The 22,098-nt window shown below is 40.8% G+C and overlaps 1 protein-coding gene across 2 annotated transcripts in view; it reads right to left on the bottom strand.

Moving 5' to 3' along the window:
* GALNT18 (polypeptide N-acetylgalactosaminyltransferase 18) overlaps positions 1-22,098 on the bottom strand; it is a 214,084-nt gene that overhangs the window by 156,997 nt on the left and 34,989 nt on the right. The window lies entirely within an intron of this gene.

A 22,098-nucleotide genomic window follows, 5' to 3' on the forward strand; every position in this document is an offset into this window, starting at 1 on the left:
AGTTCAAGAGGTCTTTGAGATCTACCCTCTGGAACATAATCCCCTATTCTGCTGCAAAATTAGCACTTAACAACCCACAGCTTCACTCTGTTGATGTGATATGTGATTTTGACCAGCACTGCCCTCTGGTCCTAGTAAGATTTTCACTCCCCAGTGCACAGGGCAGCATAAACCCAGTGGCTGAACCAAGCAGGTGCCTTCACTTTGTCAGCATTCAACTGGCCCAGGAAAAGGCAAATTCCTCCACAGCTTTGCCCACCCTGCACACAGTGAGCTCCTGAGCTCCTCTGGCAGCGGTGCCTCCATTTACAGGAGCTGGAGAGCCTCACTGGACACAGGCAACACAGCAAACACCAGAAGAGATCCAGGACACAGATACATCCACAAAAATATTTGGCTCCAGTAGCTTTTTGATTAAGCAGTAATGCAAAAATACACTCGTGGAATGTGAATTAAGGCCTGCTGCAATTAAGGGGATCATCTCTTTAGACGGCAACTCGCAATTTTGCTCTTCTAGCTGTGCCCTGACAGACTGGCTGCACCACACAAAGCTGAATTAGGCAGCTCATCTAAAAGGAGAGAAAACGAACACTGGCCAGCAGGGTTGCTTCTGATGGAAATCCACCTCAATTAGACACAAGTATTTCAGATGCTAGCACCAGAACACACAGGTCTCACCTAACTGACTCCCAAGAGCTGTCCCACGTTTGATGGGGTGTGCAGGCTCCAAGTACAGCTTGGGTGCCTGGGTGTCCTAAGGAAAGTTTCTCGTGGAATGTGCAGCCTGCAGGAAGCTGGCTCCCACCCATGGATGGCAGATGGCACCATCAAAGCAGCACAGCTGTACTGTAAATAACTCCCACACTCAATGAATTACTGCCTCAGCAATGGAAACAGAGCCCAAAGAAGTGGAAAGGCAGCAGTGGTGGGGACTGCACTGCCTGATTCTCTCTGTTGCACGTTGCTGGTAAATCCACCAAGTGGTGGCTGTGCCTGGACTCAGAGGACTCACACAACCTGTCTTCCATGCTTCCAATAGCCCACAGAGAGCCTTCTGCACACCAGTCCCAAAATCCAGCCTGTGCATTCCGCAGGTACAGCTGCAATGCCCCATCCTACCCATCCTGTAGGAACAAGCCAGGCAGCCTTTTTACACGGAGGAGAAGATTCCCCCAGTCACACGTGGGCGATTTCCACACACTTTCGCCTGTAAAACAACAGTGATGTTGCCAGGCATTTGAGCTACACCTGGATAAAACCAGTAAAATCCAGCTACCAATGAACAGGCTAAAAGCAATTTACTAGTATAATAGAAAATAATGCAAGCTTTTATTTCACACCACAAAATACGTCAGTATGGAAGAGAAGCAAGGCTGTATCAGTACATTTCCAGAAATTATTAGGTCTGCTCTTTTCGTGGTAACTAAGTATTATTTAGCAATCGTTAAACTACAATGCAAATATCAGCATTTCAAAATGAAAATAAGCAAAAGACAAGGAGAAATGAAAAACTCAACCTTGCTTAAGGGACATCTTGTGCTAGATCAAGGCTAAATAAGGCACACAGTGCATTATTTCCAAAAATATCAGCCTTGAAGCCAGTAGGCAAATTTTATTCTGCCCACCAAGAGGATAGCTGGAATATGGAACAAACAGAACCACTAAACTCTAAGTTCATGCTCAGCTGAAGAAGCCTCTCCACAGAAGAGTTTGGAGTGGGGAAAAATGATCTGCTGAAGAATTAGTGACAACTGGGGGAATAATCATCTTTCCCAGAGGGTTCTGATTGGTTTAGACTGTTTTTTTCCAAAGAAGTCAGGCATTTTGACAGGTACACAAAGAAATCCAACCACACATCCTCAGTACACTGCATTAACCCAACCAAAACTCAGACCAGCAAAGCACAAGAGAGAAAAGCAAGAGCTTACCACAGATGGTCTGCTGCACCTTCTACTGAAAAAAAAAAACACCCAAAAGAGCCCCAAAAAATCTACAGAAAGATTCCATGTATTGCAATGCAGGCGGTCCTGCATCTCTCCCTCTTTATTTCTATTTATTGCCTAAACATGTCTTACTGTGGGTTTTCAATCCCAAAATGCTTTCAAATTTACAAACAGATAACAAAATTCCCTAACCACAGCACAAATCAATTATTACACTACTTGGCTGGAGTTAAAAATGCTTAAGAAATACATCTTCTCTTCCAAAAAATGCACCACATCTCTGTATTGTCTGCGTACCAAACAAATAAGCATTTGCTTTGTTTACATCTATATCAGGGAAAAAAGACTGTCCTAAGTTTTTTAAGTAGTATGGTTTTAAATGTGACTCCTGACTGGACAGCAAATACCACATTAAGTGGTTCACAGGCTTTATGAATATAGATTTTTATTTTTGTACATAAAATCTATTTCTTGCATGGAAAAGTTGTCCTCTTACTGTAAGAGTAAAACTTCAAATTTTATGTCTGTACACAACTCCAAATGCCATTTGAAAACTAGCTGCAGTGATAGTTAATGACCTTATATAATATCGTGACCTACCAAAGTGATGAAAACAGACTGTCATTTAATGATTTTTTTTTAATCTTTTCATTCATCCAACTCATTACGTGGAAATATTGCAGCTATTCAAGGAGATACTGTCAGTTTGTTTCATATGAAAAACATGACAGAACTGTATCTGGTGCATCTAAATAAACAGAATTGTTCCACCTTTTGTATTGGCAGAGGCAAGAAAAAAATTACGATTTCATCAAAGACACAATAATTTTAAACATTTACTTGGCCAAAATCTTGAAAAGGCATTCCTGTTGGCATGCCTTGGGGATACTGGATGCTAAAACATCTCCAATTATGAACTTACAAAGATTTCAACTTGATATATTTACTCACTCAAAGATTAATTATCCTCTCAACTCTAGGAATAACACACTTTCTTTAGTTAAACTCTAGTACACATATTCTCCCTAAGTGTGATATTATATGCCTCACAGAAATTAAATGCTGAATATTTTTAAGTAGCCTTTTCAAGAAATTAATGGGTCTGGTGGAGGTCACAGCTTAGAGGAATCATGATGTGCTCTAAGAAACACAATCATGAACTGAAAGAACTACATCAAGGTGCTAAAGAAATTTGGTTTTGGTTCCCAACACCAGTGGCCCAAGCAGGAAGCCCCACTGAAAGTCAGAAAAATCCTGAAAAACAAAACAGTTCTAGACATACAGATTTTGCTGAAGAGTTTTAGCACACATATTTGTCCTGGGTTGTAGTTTAGGATGTATTCTATCACCATCTCCATTAATGGCCCATCAATGCCTTGCCATGACTCACAGAGAACTCCCTCCGGGAGCTATCTCTCTTTAATGGGCCATCAAGGACCTCCTCTATGACTCATCATCCCATTGGGAGATGCTCCGCCCACGGGAAGGAGCCAAGCATTCTCACCTGGATATAAACTGGGATTTGGGACAATAGAAGCAGCCCTCACCCACTGGATTCCCAGAGAACTGGAGCTACCAGACCTTTCTATGGGATCACTGCTTCAGGAAGACCACCTCGTCTGGACTGCTTCCATCACCCTGCTCAGGTTGTATTCTGACTCTGTCAGTGGTTTTTTTCTTTTTGTATTGTTGCAGGTTTTTTTTCTTTCCTTTTCTTCTCAATAAATTGTATTTCTGACTTAGAGCCTCTCACTTGGTTTGTTTTCAAACCACAACAATATTGCTGCTGGGTGAGCATTTGAGTGTCCCTGTGCCTCTCACAAGGAGCTGCTGTCCCACAAGGCAGTCCTGTGGCTGTCCTGCATCAACAATACTTCAACAGTGGATTTACATACATCTTCCCCACACTTAATTTTTCAGCTTCAGAGAGAGCAGAAATGTCTTAAAATTAAAAGTTTAAAACGATCACACAGGTGGTTAACAATCCTTACACTCCAATAAACTAATTATTACACTAACTCTTTCTTTGGATTTCACCTGCAAGTTTGAAGACTTCTTTCCCAAGTGGACTGAAGAATGGATTATAGGGAGATGCATATACATAAAAATGCTCATATACATTCATCTAGCACCTTCACATAAATATTACACCAGTCAGCACATAAGTGGCTGGGTGATTTGTGGAGTGAGGCCAATTCTCCACACTAATTTCTGCAGCCTATTACCCACTCCTGTTTGTTATTATAATATCCATGGCTCCCCACAGCAAGCTGAATTTGCTGTTACAAAGAATATAAAGCATGTGCTAATGGCACGGAGTGCAAGGCAAGATGCAGGTCGTGAGAAGGTCACAAAAAAAGTAAAAACTGGGCAAAACAAACAGATCAGAATGTGCAATCTCTTTTTGGTCATAGGTTCCATAAAGAGCCATTTCCAAGAGCACAGGGTATGATAAGTTGCTATCTACATCATCCAATCCCCCTGGAGCATCTCATACCACAGAAGGGAACAATCAAACCCTAAGAACTGTAGCCTAGAAGTCCTCTAAGAGCAACGTGTCTATTTGCTTAGAGACACTTAGGCACATCCAATCAACTTGCCTTCCCCCAGTGCCCCTCTCAGCTTCTTAGATTGGCTGTGTGAAAAATCTCTGACTCTGGACATCAGGAGCTGTTTAAGACTGCCAGGTAAGTGCAGAAGCAGTGCCCAGACACATCTGGCTCAGAGGAATTAGGATCCAGGATCAAACAAGGTTTTCAGTGTCAGCTGGGGAATGTTCTGGGCACCCCATCTTCCAGAGACACTTCACACATCAGTTCCCTGGATAATCTTCTCCCAGAAAGAGAGGAAACACATGATTCTACCTCAGCAAGTGAGATTCAGTGTGTAAGAACAGCACAGGGAGAACCCAGAGCATGTGGGGAAGACCAAAAGCAAAACACAAGAAGGTGATTAAGAGAATGAGACATAAATCACGCTCCAAGAAGGAAAAGCGAGGGCACACAGGAAAAAAAATGTTTGTGGAGACCTCAGGCACTGACCTGAGGAGCATCTTTTGCAATTACAGCTCACTGCACCCAGCTCTGTGAAACAGGATGTGATACCTTCGTACCCCTTGTCACTGCCTGCAGTGGGGAAAAAAGCCAGTCACAATTCTGATGCCTCCAAAAATGACAGAAGTGAGGGCCCTCCAGCCACAGCAACTACAAGCAGAGAATTACTTTTGTTTAACCTTCTTTTTTTTTTCTTAAGTTATTATATTAAAAAAATAAAAAAGGAGAAGAAAAAAAGTCTTTGAAGACACCCTCCCCCCTCTAACAAGCATTCTGGCGATCAAGATCCCTGCTGCTCTGACTGGACAAACACTCATTAACAATCTGCTGGATTGCAGGAGACAAAAAAAACATTGCAGAAATGACTAACAGATCAATTTCATTTTGTTGGATTAAAAAAAAAAAAGTACATATGGATGCAAAGGCATGCCTCTCAAAAAGCCATTGTTCCTTCTGTAATTTCCTTCAAGGTTTTTTCTTCTATAAACTATTTACTTTTCAAGACTATTATGATCTACAAAAGTAATTGGACTGGAGCCATTCTAATGGCTAGCCAGACATTAGGTTCACCACAAGTGAATTTACTCATTCAGCTTCTTCATGGAAGGACAACAAAGCAGTAACTTAAATTTATTATCTTATTCTAACATTTAACTTACTCGGTACAATATAACTGATAACCTTACACTGACCCAAAACCCCCTATACCTCCTATACATTATACTTCAATTTCATGCCCAAAGGAATTTTTTAGGAGTTTTTTGTATTTACAGGCCAAGGGCAGAAAGCCCCACTGCTCCTGAGATTGCACCTCCCACACAGGAGCTCTCCAACCTCAGCCAGTTTTACCCCAGTAACATGGAACTAACACAAGTCTTCTGAAAATTTTATCCAGATCAGGTCTGTTAATTCTGTACATTCTGCATGAAACTCAATGATTCAACTATGGCAGTCTCTGCATTAGAACAGAAAGCACTAAGGACTAAATTTGATTTTAAAAAAACCCTTCTGTCATTTACTTTGAGTTTTAGAAATTAGTTCTCAATCTGAATTTATTTATTCTAAGGTTCAAACCTTTGCATCTTGCTATGCCTTCTATCTAACGAACATACAATTGCTCTTCACTCATTTAAACACAGGCAAAGGACAAGATAAGACCAGCTTTTAACCTGTTTTTTGGGGTTTTTTTAATTAAAAAATGGACTTCAAGTCTCCGACTTCAAGAGGCATTGCTACTCACAGTACCTAGGTCCTTGGTAACCTGGGACATCAACACAGCAAACAAAAACGTTTGACAAAAATCAACCTTGATATCATAGGTTCACCCTGCAGAAAAAAGCTTCACAAACAATACCTTGCATAGCAAATACGTGGCTGTTCATGTGCCACTGGCCTGACAGCATGGATTAGGAGAAAACAAGATTAGAGCAAAAGCATGACTTGGACTTTTTTTTTTTTTTTTTTTCCCTGCTAGCATTCCAAAGCCAATGCCAGTGTTGCAAAGAGAAAACAAACTGAATTCTCTACTGAGCAATATTTCCTCAGTAAAAACCCGTAACTGGATTTTGATCACTGAGTGTTTACACTGAGGGGAGAGGACACACAAGCCAGAAACCAAGAACCACCTCACCTGAAACAAATCTGCCTGCTGGCCTTTGCCAATAGCCACTCATTAATTTCAATCAAAGAATCAGCGTTAACAGCTGATCACTTCTCTTCCTAATAGAACAGTTTGCAACACCTGCAAAGGTATTAACCCAGTACCTTTAAAATGTCACTGATGTAATGATGCAGAACTAGCTGGAGCAAAAATTAAAATAAAAAGTAACCCAGTATGACTAGGTTGCTCTTCAGTTTGCAGGAGTGTGAGTATTGCCAGCAGCAATGAAACCCACCAAAATCTCTTCCCAGCTATTCAGAAATATCCCACTTCGACTGTAGCATCTCTAAGTGTGGGAAAATTAAAGTCAGAACCTAAGGAAGGAAATTAAAAAAGAAGGGTCATTTGCTGTTATTGTTGGTTTTAACCTGACCTGGGAAACAAACAATCCATTTCTGCTTCTTAGGTCTGACATTGGGTATCTCTTTATTTCTGCATGGTTTCATTACTAACAGATTTTCCTCCTATTTAATAAGGAACCAAATAGTGACAAGCTTTTGTATAACATCTGAGGTTTCCTAAATGCCATGTTTATAAATATAACCGCAGATACAAATTATTCTTGCCACCTGTCCCTTAAAATGCTAGGCTGCCCTTTAAATGTTTATTTTACCTGAAGTTCATCCATGTTGTGGAAGTTAATGAGCCTCCTGAAACTGCATCATAAATATCTCCCTCTCTGCAGCATTTCTTTTCCATAGCAAGTGTCTGGGGAACCTCTACAACGATCAGCCAAATGTGGTAAAAGCCCCAATCTTTTGTCGAATTTGTGCATCTTAAAAACAGAGTGAGACTCTTTGTAGCAGCTGTGTGCAAGGGCAGCTGGCACACAGATTAAGTGAGAAGTGACATTTCTCTCCCATGCTCTAAATACAATCAATAGTAAAAAAGTAGATGGATATTTTCATTCCAGCCCATCTGCCTGTGGGCAGGAGCTCAGGCTGGTACAGGGAGCTCTGAGGAGCACACCTTTAGAATTCCAGCCTGCTCATTCATCACCTGCGGCTGTAAATGAACCAGGTTTCAGGAATGCTCTGCAGCAGAGACAAAAATCCACATTAGGACTGTGTGTAAACCATCTCTAGGTCAACTAACTGCCTTCACTTTCCTCAGTTCTGGAACAAAACCATGGAGACAGGTTTTGCTCTTAGGTTTTATCTCTGCAGTCATATTCCTTACAGTGCTACCACAGGGGAATAATTACACTGGGATTTGGTTCAGTGGATAGGAATCTTGAGATTTTTATTTTTTTTTTTCTCTGAAGAGCCATCAAGGGAAACTAATTGTAAAGAATTGTTTTGATGACTTGCTTTTAATGGGAATAATGATTACAATTTTAGAACCTTTTTTGGGTTGTTGGTTTTTTTGGGGGTTTTGTGGGTTTTTTGGGTTTTTTTTCATTCCAGTTTTGCCAGACATCTTTTCTGTAGGCTGCTTCAGAATATGGATATAATGCTCACATCATGTGAGCAACCCCCTGGCATCAGAAACCTCCCAGAGGAGCACAGGACTAAGCTGCTGAAAGAAGCACTCATTAGCAACACTCCTTTTGCAAAGCAAGAGGAAAAGAGGAATAAAAGTTTAAGAAAAGCTCAGACATTTTGACATAACGTGTGAAATAAATATGAGCATAACTTTAATGGTCATTACACCTGTTATGCTGTACATCACAAAACCAAAGGTTACAAAGCACAGGTTCCCAGCTGTCTTTAACCAAGAGGAAGTTTCTGTTGCAGTTCCTTAAACCATAAAGTTCCTCCTTTAAAACTCCTGCAGCACTGGGAGTCCCACACCTCTAACCCCACCTACCAAAGTGCACAGCTCAGGCACTGAGCTGACAGCACAAAATAAAATAATAAAATCAGAAACTCAGTTTCTTCCCCTCTACAAAGTACAAAACGAAGCAAATAGATTTGCTAAAGTGCAAATAGAGAAGGGAAACAGGAGAGTTGCACAGCCACCAGTGACAGGCATCTCTATCAATTTAAAAAGGCCATTTGACAATAGTCCAAAGCTTCCATTGCAGTCCCTGTATGAATTAATTCTGTAAAATACAGAAATTAAAAGAGCAAGTGTGCATTTCTGTGAGACTGTGTGAAATAGGGGGAATAAATGCAGATAGCTTGACCTGTGAGATGTGATCACTGTCTATTTTTAAGAGCATTTACAGAAGGGCAATTGAGGATTCACTATTAAATAAGTCTAGATACACACACTAAATTTGACAGCCCTGCTTGTACAGTGGTAACTCGTGTACCTATCAGCCCAACCTAAACCAAAGACTCTTTATGATTTATTAGAAAAGAGAATAAGTTAAAAGTAGTCTGACTTGCCATCCACTGCTGGATCACCATTTGACTCTGAACTTGAACCATTTACCACAGACCACTGTGAAATATCATTACAGTGTTTTAGGTCTAACTAGTTTTGGTATGAAAGAGATCTCCATGCAGGGGTACATCCTGTAATCACAGCACAGCACACGCCTCTCCTCCACCTGCATTATATCCACGGAACTGCAAGGGAATTCCCACCAGGAAGATTACTGGGTACTTACCAATGGAAGTTTTCCTGCTAAAGCCCACACGGTGCTGCTGGGTTGTGAAAAATGAGGTTTAATTTTTTTGGTAAAAATTAGAAAGTTTAATAAAAGGCCAATAGGAGACAGTGATAATAAAGCAAAGGGTTAATGGTTAGCTTGGCATTCAGCTAAGAGCACACTTACTATCTTCGGAGACATTCCTTAAATACCTTTTCTATTACATCAGCCTGTTGCATTTTCATGGTCATTATGCATATTCATACTCTTCTAGGAATTGTTTAGCAGGGCCACTCTTTGGGTCTGCACTTTTACAGCATGCACGTTTCTTGGCTGTGGTTTTTAGTCCATTCTGTTTATCATTTTTAATTTGGGCCTTGATCTATGTATTTTTTAGACAGCAGATGCTGATAATTGGCATATTAGTAGCAGGGTCCCCATCATATGTTCACTGGATGTTATCCCAACTAAGCAGGCAGGTCAAGCACACTGTATCAGCTATCACTACTATACCTAATTTTGCTAATAGCAGAAATAAAAACTATACACAGCAAAGCTATTTTCACATTATACATAAAGCGTTTATCTTAATACTCTACAAAAAAAGCCAACATTATAATATGTATTTCTAAAATGGGTGAAGAATAGGTCCTGCACTGCTCCCCTTTCTTTCCCTTGAGTCACCTCCTGCAATTCAGTGAGGCTGGGCTGGATACAGATGGCTAAAATCTGCTCCCCAGCGTTTAAATTCTCTCTAATTGCTCACCTGAGGTTACCGGAGTTCCATCCTCAGTGAGGAATGCAGTTTCTACACTTATGCTTAGAGCCCAGACGTTTCAGAACAACAAGTAGAAAAGGAGTACATTCAAGCTACAAAAAATTCACTCTTCCTCATAACACTTTGGCTAAATGTTTCTTGGTCCTTGACATTATTGTAATCCTTGTTTTAATCTAGATCTGGTTAGAAACAGTTAACAACGAAGAAATTATATTTTTGAAAAATGCACTCTGCTCTTTTGTAAACTAAAAAAAAGTTTTACTGTGAGAGGCTCCATAAGTAAATCCTGAAGACCCTCTTAAACCCCCTCTGAAGTACATTTTGTAGGACCTGAGTAAAGGCACAATGCAGAAACAATCTGGTCTATCAGCCTCTGCTGTGAATAACACCGCTTGAGCGCTTCATCTTCTGCAGTTCTTGAGCATTTCCCAGAGGTCATCATCCCCAGGGTGTCCTTCTCACATAGCTCACATCACTTGCTAGGGATCTGCCTACACTGTTTCTCATGTTTGCATTCCATATAACATGTCAATCCAGAAAAGCAACAAAAGTGTGGAATGTATTAAAAAAGATTATACCAAGATGTATTTGGAGTAGGCACTTCACGTTACAAGCTGCTTTTTCTTAGTGACAGTTACTCTCAGCTGATTTTTCCACTTCTAACACTGCTGCCAAATCACTGACAAGGACTTGCAGGAAAGGATAACTAAACAGAGAGAGAAAAAGCAAGGCATATGCTGAAGTCATACCATATCTTATGTCATTTCTTGTGACTTCCCAGACTGAGGAAAGATTTCAATAACAAATAATTGTTTTACATTATTTTTAAAAAGCCAGTTTTGAAGCGACACCTGGTATACACAGAATCACAGAATGGGGTATGCTGGAAGGGATCACAGGGGAGGATCATCTGGTGCCACCTCCCTGCCCAAGCAGGGACAACCCAGAGCACAGGGCACAGGAGGTTCTGGAGTATCTCCAGTGAGGGAACCTCCACACCCTCTCTGGGCAGCCTGTTCCAGGGATGATCAGTGCACAGTGACAAAACTCTTCCTCATGTTCAGGTGGAACTTCCTGGGCATCAGTTTCTGCTCTTGCCTCTTGTCCTGTTGCTGGGCACCACCCAACAGAGCCTGGGCCATGCCCTGACCCCTCCCTGCAGACACTGACAGACACGGATGAGCTCTGTGCACACTGCTGCCACCAGCATTGCTCAGAAAATTTATTCTTAACCTCTTTAAAATGGGGGAGTGAGCCACAAAGCAAACCACATGTGTCATAAGGGCAATTAGTGACACAGATTAATGCTATTTATTCATTGTTTTCTAGGCCTGTCCAAAAAGCTCGTCAATAGCAACCTCATTTCATAAGCTACTCACACAGTTAAGGTCAGCAAAAGTGCCCAGCTCTATCTCAAAATGAAAATCATTAAATATTTTACTAGATCAAGGCAGGCCCAGATCAAAGCTAATTACTCAAGCATCTTTGTTTCAATCATCATGTAACAAGTCACTTTCTGCAGTGCTGCTGCCAGAGGTTACCCAGCCCATCCTGGGAGAAGAGCCATAGGTTTTGTTGAGGGTTTGTCTGAAGGTGTTCCAGTACATGGGTTTCAGGTTTTCTAACATTTTCAGGTTTTCTAACGTTTTCAGGTTTTCTAACGTTTTCCAGCATCTCACTTATCTCACCTGGGATATCAGTCACTGGAGTGCCACAATAACGTTTGGGGTTTTTTCCAAGAACTGTGACATCCTTTCCTCCCAGGCTAACAAATCCACAGCCCAAGAGGCAGCGGTGCCTTCCTTCACAGGGCCCCAAAGTTGTCAAAAACAGATCCCCAACGTGCAGGAGGAGAGCAAAGGCATTGCAACAGGGGCAGTGAGGAACACCTCTGAATGCAAAGCCTGCACCTGTAACCCCCAGAACCACACATTCAGAGCTTCCACCTTTCCTTTCCCAAGAATGAAGGGCAGCACATTATTAATATCAGCCTAAGGCAAATGGAATGACATCACCAGCATTCTCCTGCAGACCTGCCTGACTTCTAAATCATCCTACCTGTTACTTGTTTTGCTGTTATTTGTAAAGTTTAATGCACATTTAGATGAAATATGTATGAGAGCATCACACAGAAAAATCTCAAGCAGGCTGTGCCTCCTGCACAGGCATTCATCTTCCCTACAGCAAAGCTTTTAGGTGCATGGAGCTTTATCTTCCCTTCTGTAGTGAAATATCAAAAAAAAAAAAAAAAAAACCAAACCCAAAAAAACACCACCCAAAAAAAACCAAAACAAACAAATGAAAAACATCGAAAGGAAAAGCAAAGAGTTTTACTAGTTTTCTGGCTGATCTTTTTAGCAAATATATTTTCAACCTTTGTGTCAGAGTGCAGGTTATATAAAAACAGTATGTGAAGAAATGCAATTTTGAGAAACAAAGAACACTGAAAACCAAAGTCATAAAAAAGTCATTTTAAATAACAGTCTAACAATACCTAGGAGAGACTGCATCTTAACTTCATTTACTCTTCACTCCTAAGCTTTAAAGACATTTGAGACACAGTTCTGACAGAGAAATTCAGAGTATCGAGTGTGTATTCAAAAGCCACTGAAATAAGAATATCATTTTTATGTAAAATAAAGCATCATCAAAAAAGTCACACTGACGAATGAGTCACCCTCTTTTGCATGCCATCTTTAGCTATCAATGCCACAATTGGTTATATAAATAAAGGCATAACGTTGAGAAATTCATTTAAATTAGGATCTCTGAGCAAAATGTAGATAGGTACAGGTCAGATGCACATGACACAGGGATGGAACAGTGACCAGAAAAGCCTAGATAAAATTGTTTCTACCTTAGCTGTTCTCACAAGTTTGTATGAACTAGATCAGCAATGATCATTTTTACTGTCTGTTAGCCAAGCTATCAAATTTGTATAATGTATCACTGATTCCATGAAAAAGACCTGGCAGAAGAAATGCTTAGCTTTGGAAGTGTTTGTTCAGCTTGGTCAAGAGCAGAAGATCATCACGCTGATGGAAGGGGGAACGGAGGGAATGGGCATGGAAAACCACAGGTGGCATTAAACACTGAGACCACACCCAGCTCAGTAAATCTGTGGGGTGAAAACAGTTGAAGTTTCTGAAGAGAATGGAAAATATTATCATGCATGCTTGCCCTGCTCTTGCTGTTTATGGCTGTTGCTCAAGACTGGACATCTTTCATTTGATCCAGGACTGATTGTTAATAAAAAGCAGTGTAACAGGAAAACAGGCCGGAGAGATGCTACATAGAGCACCACACCACTGCATACCAAAGGAACAATCCACATGGAAAACATCTGATTCAAATTCGCTTTCACATCTAATGAAGCTTGGTGGCAACATGACAAAACTTCACTGGCCCCAGTCTGAGTGACAGATAAGATAGTATTCTGTGGGGTAAAGGAACTGTTTAAAGGCATTGTGCACATAGTCACACCAATAATAAAATAGCCTCTAATTTTGTCTGCATTCTTTCGTGTCCTCCTGCCCATCCACTTGCTTGTCTCATCTGCATATCGTGATTGCTTGTTGCAGTGCAAACCATTCAGGACAAGCACCCTGACTGATGTTTGCACAGGGCTCCACGCAGCAGGGAGCATTTGGTGCAAGCCTCTGGCCTCTACCAAAACAGAAATGGTGGGCAGTAAGACAGGGGAGCAGCTGAGGGTATTGGCATGTCAGTAATGTCAATTCTCTGAGAGCAGCACCAGACCTGCAGTGAGCAGCAGAAGGACCAGCAATGCAGGAGCCATTTCACCTCTGACACATGGCTACACGACTCACCTTTTAGTCCTTTCTTAAAATTCACTTTCTCCTAAAGGCAATTTATTCATGCCCTACAGCTTCACTTATTCTATATTAACAAATATCAGCTGCATAATAAAGGCCAAGTTCAGCTTTTATTTTTAACTGAATGCTCATCATCTCCAGCAACATCCCCATTTTCCTCCTGTTTGCTTCTCTCTTCCATATCTCCTGTTGTTCCCCTTTGGCTTCAGCCTACCTAAATACAGTAGATCCATCAAAAGGCCTCTCTTATTTCTGTAAAGGAAACTGAAGACCTGAGCCACTGTTAATTCATTTTAATTCATGTTAATGTAGAGAAGCAATGAAACTGGCACAGTAATAGGGCATCACTGTAACACATGAGCAGCTTTGCTGCCACTGGCCTCAAATGAGGATTCTTTTCCTTTTTGGTAGCCTTGTGTTCACAGCACTTCTAACTTCAATACTCTACAGATTGCTTTACTGCTCAAAGAGAAGCCCAGGTTTAGTTTTCCCTCAGATCTCACTCTGGTTCAGCATTTGTACATCCCAAGAAATAGGTACAAATATTAGCTAGGGAACAGCATTGTTTTGTCTCTGATCAGAAATGATAAAAGACAATTTACAGCAGAAACACTGTGGTGGTCTCCCTTAAAGCACATCACAGCTGTGTTTTCAGGGGTAAGGAAAAAGAAAATCTTCTTGCTGCATGTCTTGGTTTCTGGCATAATATACTAAAGATTCAAAGAAACACTGTCAACACTGTTGATGCCACATCTGTACTTGCTTTGTGGATATTCTTAGAAAATTAGAGATGTTGCAAATTTGTCTAATTTTTTATATACACCAGAGCAAAAATTAAGGACTACTTTAACCTCATCTGTCTTTGCAAAGCTACATCAATTCACACTGCCTAAATTTGACTTACAACTCAGTACTGTTCTCTAATATAGCTAGCTCTCCGATTTCTGAACAGATTTTCTTATGAACATTTTCAAAATTTCATGAAGTTTCTGGGCCTTATTATTCTTCACATCTCATCTGAGCTGTATCACTTAGATATTATCAGGCAGAATTAGATTCCAAGAGCTTTACATTAATGTAACATCACAAAATGTTCCCAGAATTGGTGTTACTGACCCTGCTCTCCAGGTAAAATCAAACAAGAGTTGCATAGCAGAGGGGAACTAGGCTCTCAATCTCAGTGCAACAAAAAAATACATCCTATTCATTTTGTCTTTCTAACTCTAGAGATGTGTGTACCAATAATCTTTTGCAGCAGATCCCTCAGAAAACCATTCTCCAATCCTCCAGTGTACAAAGCCTGAAAAATAACATGGCTAAAGAGAACTTGTCTGATTTGCCTCCCAAACACAATGTGCTCTTGTTTTCCTTCACTCCCACTCTAGTTCAACACAAAAACTTTTTCTTTCTAGCAGCAGTACATCTTTTTCTGTCATACAAGAAATTTTTAGCATACTTTTAAATAATTAAGTGAGCAGAAAGGGGAATATTACATGGCCTGTTCATTATTGCCAGTTTTTAACTTGCTCCTCCTGTTCTCAATATCCTCCATACACCTGCCTGGAGTAACTGCAAGAAACCACAGAAGGGGAAAACACGGCTCCTTTTCAGATCTCAAGTCTATCCTTGGCTATATGGTCATTTTGCAACACTTAAAAGAAAAAAAAAAAAAAAAAAAAAAAAGTGCAGTTTAAAAGATGTTGTCTGCTATTGGAAAGCAAGAAGCACCAAGGACCCCCATGGTCAAACTAAGGAATATTAATTTATGAAAACCTGGCTAATACAATGAGAAAACTTGTTTGCCACATGAAGGAAATGACGGACACAAAGCTTTCAAAGCAGTCTTATTAAAGCCCCAGAATGCCTCATACAATCGGAGGGAAAAGGACAGCAAGAGGCTCAAAACCAGATAAAGGTGAGTGGATTCTAGATAACACTGACAACCTGAAGGTTATCGGTATTTCCAAAAGAAAATTCCTCATCTCACTCCATTTAGTGCCACTCATGACCATCACCAGTAAGAAATAAACCAAACTACACACTAAGCTTTCATTCTCCCTCCCCTTTCACAAAGTTCACAAAGGCAGAGCTCAGGGGAGCTAAAGCAGTAATTGGACTGACTCCTAAGGCAGGAGGGATTTATTCCTTGGGAAGGATGCCCTGGGTGAGCAGAGTGCCAGCCTGGGGACGGCCCTGGCACTGGCACCTCTGTTTGTAGTGCTCTGCAGAAGCTGAGGTGCCAGTGCAGCTGGGGTGGGAGCTATGGGACCCATCTGTCCCTTCTGGTGGGCACTGCAGTGTTGGAATGAGTGCATGAATGAGACGGGACCACTGGGAGATGTTCCTCGAACTTTTATTGCAGCATCAGTCTCACACCACTCCAACCAGGACTTCCTTCTCTCTCCATTATCCCAAGAGATTGGCCTCTTATAATGACAGACTTAAAAGACTGCTTTTTTCAGCATTCCACTTCATCCAGAAGATGCTCTGTGACTTCCATTTTCAATTCCAAGTACCAACAGGCGAGAGCCGCTGAAGAGATACCACTTGGTTGTTTTACCCCAAGGCATGAAAAACTCTCCCACTATCTAACAATAGGGTTTGAGACAACTGAAAGATGGCAACAGGTCACATCCTGCCACAGCAGCAGCCAAAGATGTCTTTGTTACAGGGCATTTTAAAAACTTTCCAGTCAATAACATATTGCTAAAGCTTACAGACAATTGCTCTAGTCAATCACTAAAAGCTCACATACACCAGATTCAAACAGTGCTTGCTTCTTTGCTTTCTAGTAGCAATACACAATACCCTTATTAAGCTTAAAACCGTCTACTATCTTGCTAGGCATATATCTTTCTGCAGTCTTAAAGTCTATCCTAGCCAAACCTAAAACTCAAACTACTGTTTTGTGTCCTTGCTTGCTGTGCCATTGTAAGCTTTCCTACTTTCAAGCTTTGCAGCTGCCACTAATTCTAAGTTCCTTTGCTCTGTTTCTGGGGCCTGCTTTCACTGAAAGTCTTCTTGCCTTTAGTATTGCCCACGCTGCAGGACCCAGCCACACACTGCTGAAGCCAGCAGCACTCACCTTGATCAGGCTCTGACACAGTCTCTGCGCCAGCCCTGCTCCTGCTGTCCCCACCTGGCAGGGGGCTTTGCACAACTGAGGCACAATGACAATCTCAGACTCGCCTGGCAAACCTTGTGGCTGCTCTGCCACCAGCCCCAGTGGCCAAAGGTCACATTGAAATACATGCAGAAAGATAAAAAACCCTCTAGGCATTCACACATCACTTAGGCAGCACAAAGCACTTTTACAAACAGGAATTGTGCCCATTCGACAGAGTTGTGAATTTACAAACAGAATGCATTTGCCCTGTGTGTGGATATACTGAGAAAAGGGTGAGTTCTACAAAATCCTTTTGACAATACAGAAGTCAAGAATGAATTTGGAGCATAATGAAGCCACAAAAAAATTCCAAGATCACAGTAATTGCATTTACTTGAAACAGCTGCTGTCAAGCTCCTCAGCTTGAAATTAAAAACTGATAATAAGAAAGTACAATGAAACAATTTTCAGATAGGAAAATTCCCATGGTTTAGGGTAGTTTTGTTATTAGGGCAATTTGAAGACTCGTTGGCTGCCTAGAACCTGTTCTTGAGCAGCATTATTCCACATATTTTGTCATTTGAAAATATTGGAAGATAGCAACTTTCCTTAGCCTCCCATTTCATCAGCAGCATCTCCTGTAGCTCAGATATCTGTGCTGCAAGACCAAACAGTGCACATGGCCAAAGGACACGGATCTAACCATGCCTCAGCTCCCCATGTTTCTGTCTCCAGCTGACTGCTGCTGTGGGATGAAACATCAGACCTTAGAACAAGAACTCCAAAGTTGTTTTCAAACTCAGGGCTACCTCTGCAGGGTTTTTTGCATCCCCACAGTGAGTGTTTTATTCTGTCTGCATGTGGGCATTCAGTGCCTTCACTGACATGAAGCAATTAGGACACATTTTTACAACCAACGGGAGGTAATCTGCTTTAATTTTTTGAAAGGGAAGGATGGGGATAACAGGTGAGGAAAGGAGTGAATACTGACCTTGTCAAAACTTTTTTTTTTCCCCTCAAAGCAATGAAAAAACCCCATTCTTTCAGAAAAATACAAGGTTGAGCCAACAAATATAGCATTTGCATAATAAGTCCCAGCAGGCTACACACTACAGAGTAAATTACTATTGGGAAATACTCCATATAGATGATAATTTTTCTGGATACTCTCTACAGAACAACTCAAGAGTAGAGATGCATAAAAGTTGTCATTATTCATAGAAATTATGTATACATCTCTACAGATGAAAAGAAATGCAAGAAAATACACGACAAAAATGTGCATATTATTGAAAAATGTTTATAGGAATATAATCTAATACCTGTATAGTACAACAATCATCCAATATATGTATTAAAATTCTATGTAAATATTTCAAGATACATAATTACAGAGGTGTAGTATATATTAAATATAAAGGTGTGTAACATGACAAAAATTGATGTGAAATTGAAATGCAACAAACACTTGTTTCCTAGGCAAAAGCCCAGCAGGTAAAAGGTACAAACCCCCAAGAAGTCTTCAAAAAAAGCAGCAGTACATTTTTTTCACACCATCACATTAGATTAGCAATATGAAAAAACTGCAAGTAGAGAAAAGGTTGAATATGAAAACTAATAATCTTTGTCAAAACAATAAGGAGAGACTGCCAGGTTTATGGAATAGAGCTGCAGCTCCATGTATTAACTCAGATATTCTGCTGTCAGTGTCCAGCGATGCTCTAAACAAGGATTGACTTGTATTCCTCAGCCCTGTCCAAGACTGGCTGTATTTTACCTAACCCTGCTGTAAACCTTTGGCAAACATGCTTACAGCACCTCTTTTAGCAAGTCAAAACCTGAGATGGTCAGCTTTTCAGCAAGTCAAAAGGATTACAGAGTAATTCATCAGAATACCTAATAAATAAAAAAATAGATCAAAAAAATTTAACCACAAGTCCCTTCTTTAAGCCTCCAATGTGAATTTACAAATATTTTTCTGAACATGTATCACATATCATCAAAGCTCAAGCTCAAAGTACAGATTCAATCACCACATGATAAAACTGTTCAGGAGTCCAGATGGAGTTTTCTATTCCATTTTCTCCCTGAGCAGTATTTTGACAGTAGGTGCTCCCTAGCATGGCCAGTTTAATTCTCGTGACAATCCCATCCAACTCCAAAGACTGCTTAATGACTTCTGAAAAAATCTTTTATGCATGCAAATCTCAAGGATCAGGTTGAACACAGCTCCAAATTTACACTCCTCCTATCTGGGAAGACTCTCATCTCTGAAACTGGGGAAGGAAGAAAAAAAGGCCCTGTCACCCTTCCCACCGCCCCCTCAAAAATCCAACAAACCCAAGCTGACATTTTCAATTAATCCCTTCTTTCCTCAGAAGCTGAAAAACCACCAGTCATAATCCAATAGGGAGTTTACTATTAGTCTTCAAATGCAGACTACGGAAGCTTTTGGGAGCTCACTAATCTTTAGTTGAGAGTCAAATATTATTTGAGTGGAAAAAATAAGCTGATTTTCATCTTACTAATTACTTCCCAGAAATTTTGTCCAAAACCTAATGCCACTGGATGTGTGCTAAAAATTTTATAGATGCTGAATAGGGGGCTTTTTGTTGGGGTTTAGGGGTGGGGCTTTTTGGTGGTGTTTTGGTGGTTTGTTTTTTGTTTGTTTGTTTGTTTTTGGTTTTTTTTGTTTGTTTGTTTTTTTGTTTTCTTTGAACTGAAATTTAATGTCCCAGAACTGAAAAAATTTAAATAGTGATGTCTGGCAAGAAAAATATCACCTGTTTCGCACAAAGTTCCTTTTTTGCTGTAACTTCCAAGTCCACTGTGTACTATTTACAAATAAATACAGTAAGAAGAATCCAACATCCTGACTACTACACCTTTACAGATGTTGAAAACTAAAAAATGGTCTCATCATTTAAGTTTGGTTTTTTTTTTAAACTACAAATGTCAAAGTCTATAAAACGCAAAAGCACAGATTTTCAGGATTGTCTTTGTAAAACTTTTTTTTTTTTTTTTCCTCATAAATATCTTTATCTAGCACAAAACTCAAATAATTTGTATAATGTATGCTACTGGTTTTCACTCCCATTGAGATTTTGGTGTCATCAACCAATTCCTCTTTTCTAATACCCAGTGCAGGTCTGGGAGGACTATTTCTGATCCTGGACTATTTTTGACCCTAGTTGTGTTTTGAAACACGGCATAATTATGGCTTCCAATGAACTTGGTTGTGCCTTCACTCCATAACACACCATAAATAAAGTTAAAGAACACACAGAATTTCCAGCTCTTTATCTACACCACTGCTCCATTGCTTTCCACCCTTTTCCAGCCAATACAATGGTGAAAGAATGCAGCAGTGGGGAGCTAAAGGAAGCGAAGGATGGGAGGCATTCCCTCACTTCCAAGTCTGTAAAAGACCCTGTGACAGGTGTGAGACATGAATTTTGAAGAATAAAGGACTTTAGTTAAACTAGATATTGTTGAGGTAAACTTCCCTTTGTTAACAGAAGCCGGGTTTAAGGAACTGATAAATCAGGAAGCCTGTCAACTTAATCCATAGACTCCAAGAACACAATGTGATCAGATAGTCTTGAGAAAACAGGATCCAGGTGTCACCAACACTAAAAGGTTAAAAAGTCAAAGCGAGGAAGACCCATCTTACTTCATCATTTTGAGACCCCACCCCATAAGAAGGACCACCGACCCATTTCAAAGAACAAACTACACATGCTTAATTGCTTTTTGGCTAATTACCATACAAAGCGGGGAATGGGATGGACCAGAGTTATGAATTTGTATTTGGGGTATTCAACACTCTTGTACATAAAAGGACCCTGTGATCATCTGTAAATTGCGGTGTGTATTTGGGAGCTATCCCTCACGCTGCCCGGCGTCGTAATAAACATCCACTTTGTAACTTCAAACTGTTAGAGAGTCTGTCCATCATAGTTGGATGTCGGTATTAGATCAATATCTATATTTTTTTAATAAATCAGGTGAGACCTCTCCATCCTTCCTCGCAGCCACCCTGTGCTCACAGGAGATGCTTTCAGACAAAAGCATCTTGGAGTGGGCTGTGCTTTTTTCCCAGGCCAGCCTGGCCCTAGCCACATGGAGCTTCTGGAAACAGCAACAACCAATTTGCTCCAGCAGTCAAACACATTCCTTTGGCTTCCTCCTCGGGCCCCAAACTGTTCCCCTGGGAAATGACTGCACCCCTGGCTACAGCTGAGCCTTGCCTCCTTCTTTTCCAGGTGACACTGCCACAGGGGAGTGCCTGTAGGCAGACCCAAGCTGAAAAAGCAGACTGACCAATTCCAGCTTTAGTGTGTTAGGCACACATTTTCAGACTGCAGCAAAAGCCACGAGCTGTCAGTGCTCACTGTTCTGGATCGAGCTGCAAGGCTTAGCCAGGAATTGGGTTAGAGTTACATAAACCCTAATTCAGAAAGGATTTCAGCTCATCGTCTGCTTCAGCTAACACAATTACAGAAGCAGCTTTGTCAATACACTGAAAAGATTTATTCTTTGCAAATGTTCCTGTTGCATTTACAGTCAGAAGGGAATTAGGACAGAGACAAATGATGCCCACTGTGCGGGCAAAGTTTCCAAAGGAGACGAGCAATGGGGAGGAGTTTGGGTTCGTGCTGACACACCATGGATGGTGAGGAAGTGAATCCTCCCAAATCCACAATGGGGAAGAGAAAAAATATGTGCTCCTTCCCCAAGAGATGTCAGCAATTACTCTGCTTACTGAAACGAAGGGGTTATGAAATATGACTTTGTCAAGTTTTTAGTTAAAGCTGCTATGAAATTCCACAATAACTGGCCATTCACCTTAAATCACATAAGCATTTCAAGCAACTGATTGATTTAAAAACCATGAAAAACAAAGAACCCCTATGACATCCTCAGCTTGCATTGGTTTGCATGTCTCAGGAGCATGCAACTAAGCAAAAAGCACCAGAGGAAAAGCTCTGGACTATGACATAATGACCTGGTGCTGGCCAGCTCACCTTCTCTAACATCCACGTATCCACTGCCCCACAGAGAAGCTGTCTCATCACCACTAAGTGGGAGAAGGATCAATCTCAACTTCAGCATGTGTTACTGGACTTTGTAGGACAAAACTCAGCATCTCAAGTTCTCCATCTCTCACTTGTTTGAGGTGC

This window comes from Sylvia atricapilla, chromosome 6 (genome assembly GCF_009819655.1).
Source record: "Sylvia atricapilla isolate bSylAtr1 chromosome 6, bSylAtr1.pri, whole genome shotgun sequence".
Taxonomy (NCBI): Eukaryota; Metazoa; Chordata; class Aves; order Passeriformes; family Sylviidae; genus Sylvia; species Sylvia atricapilla.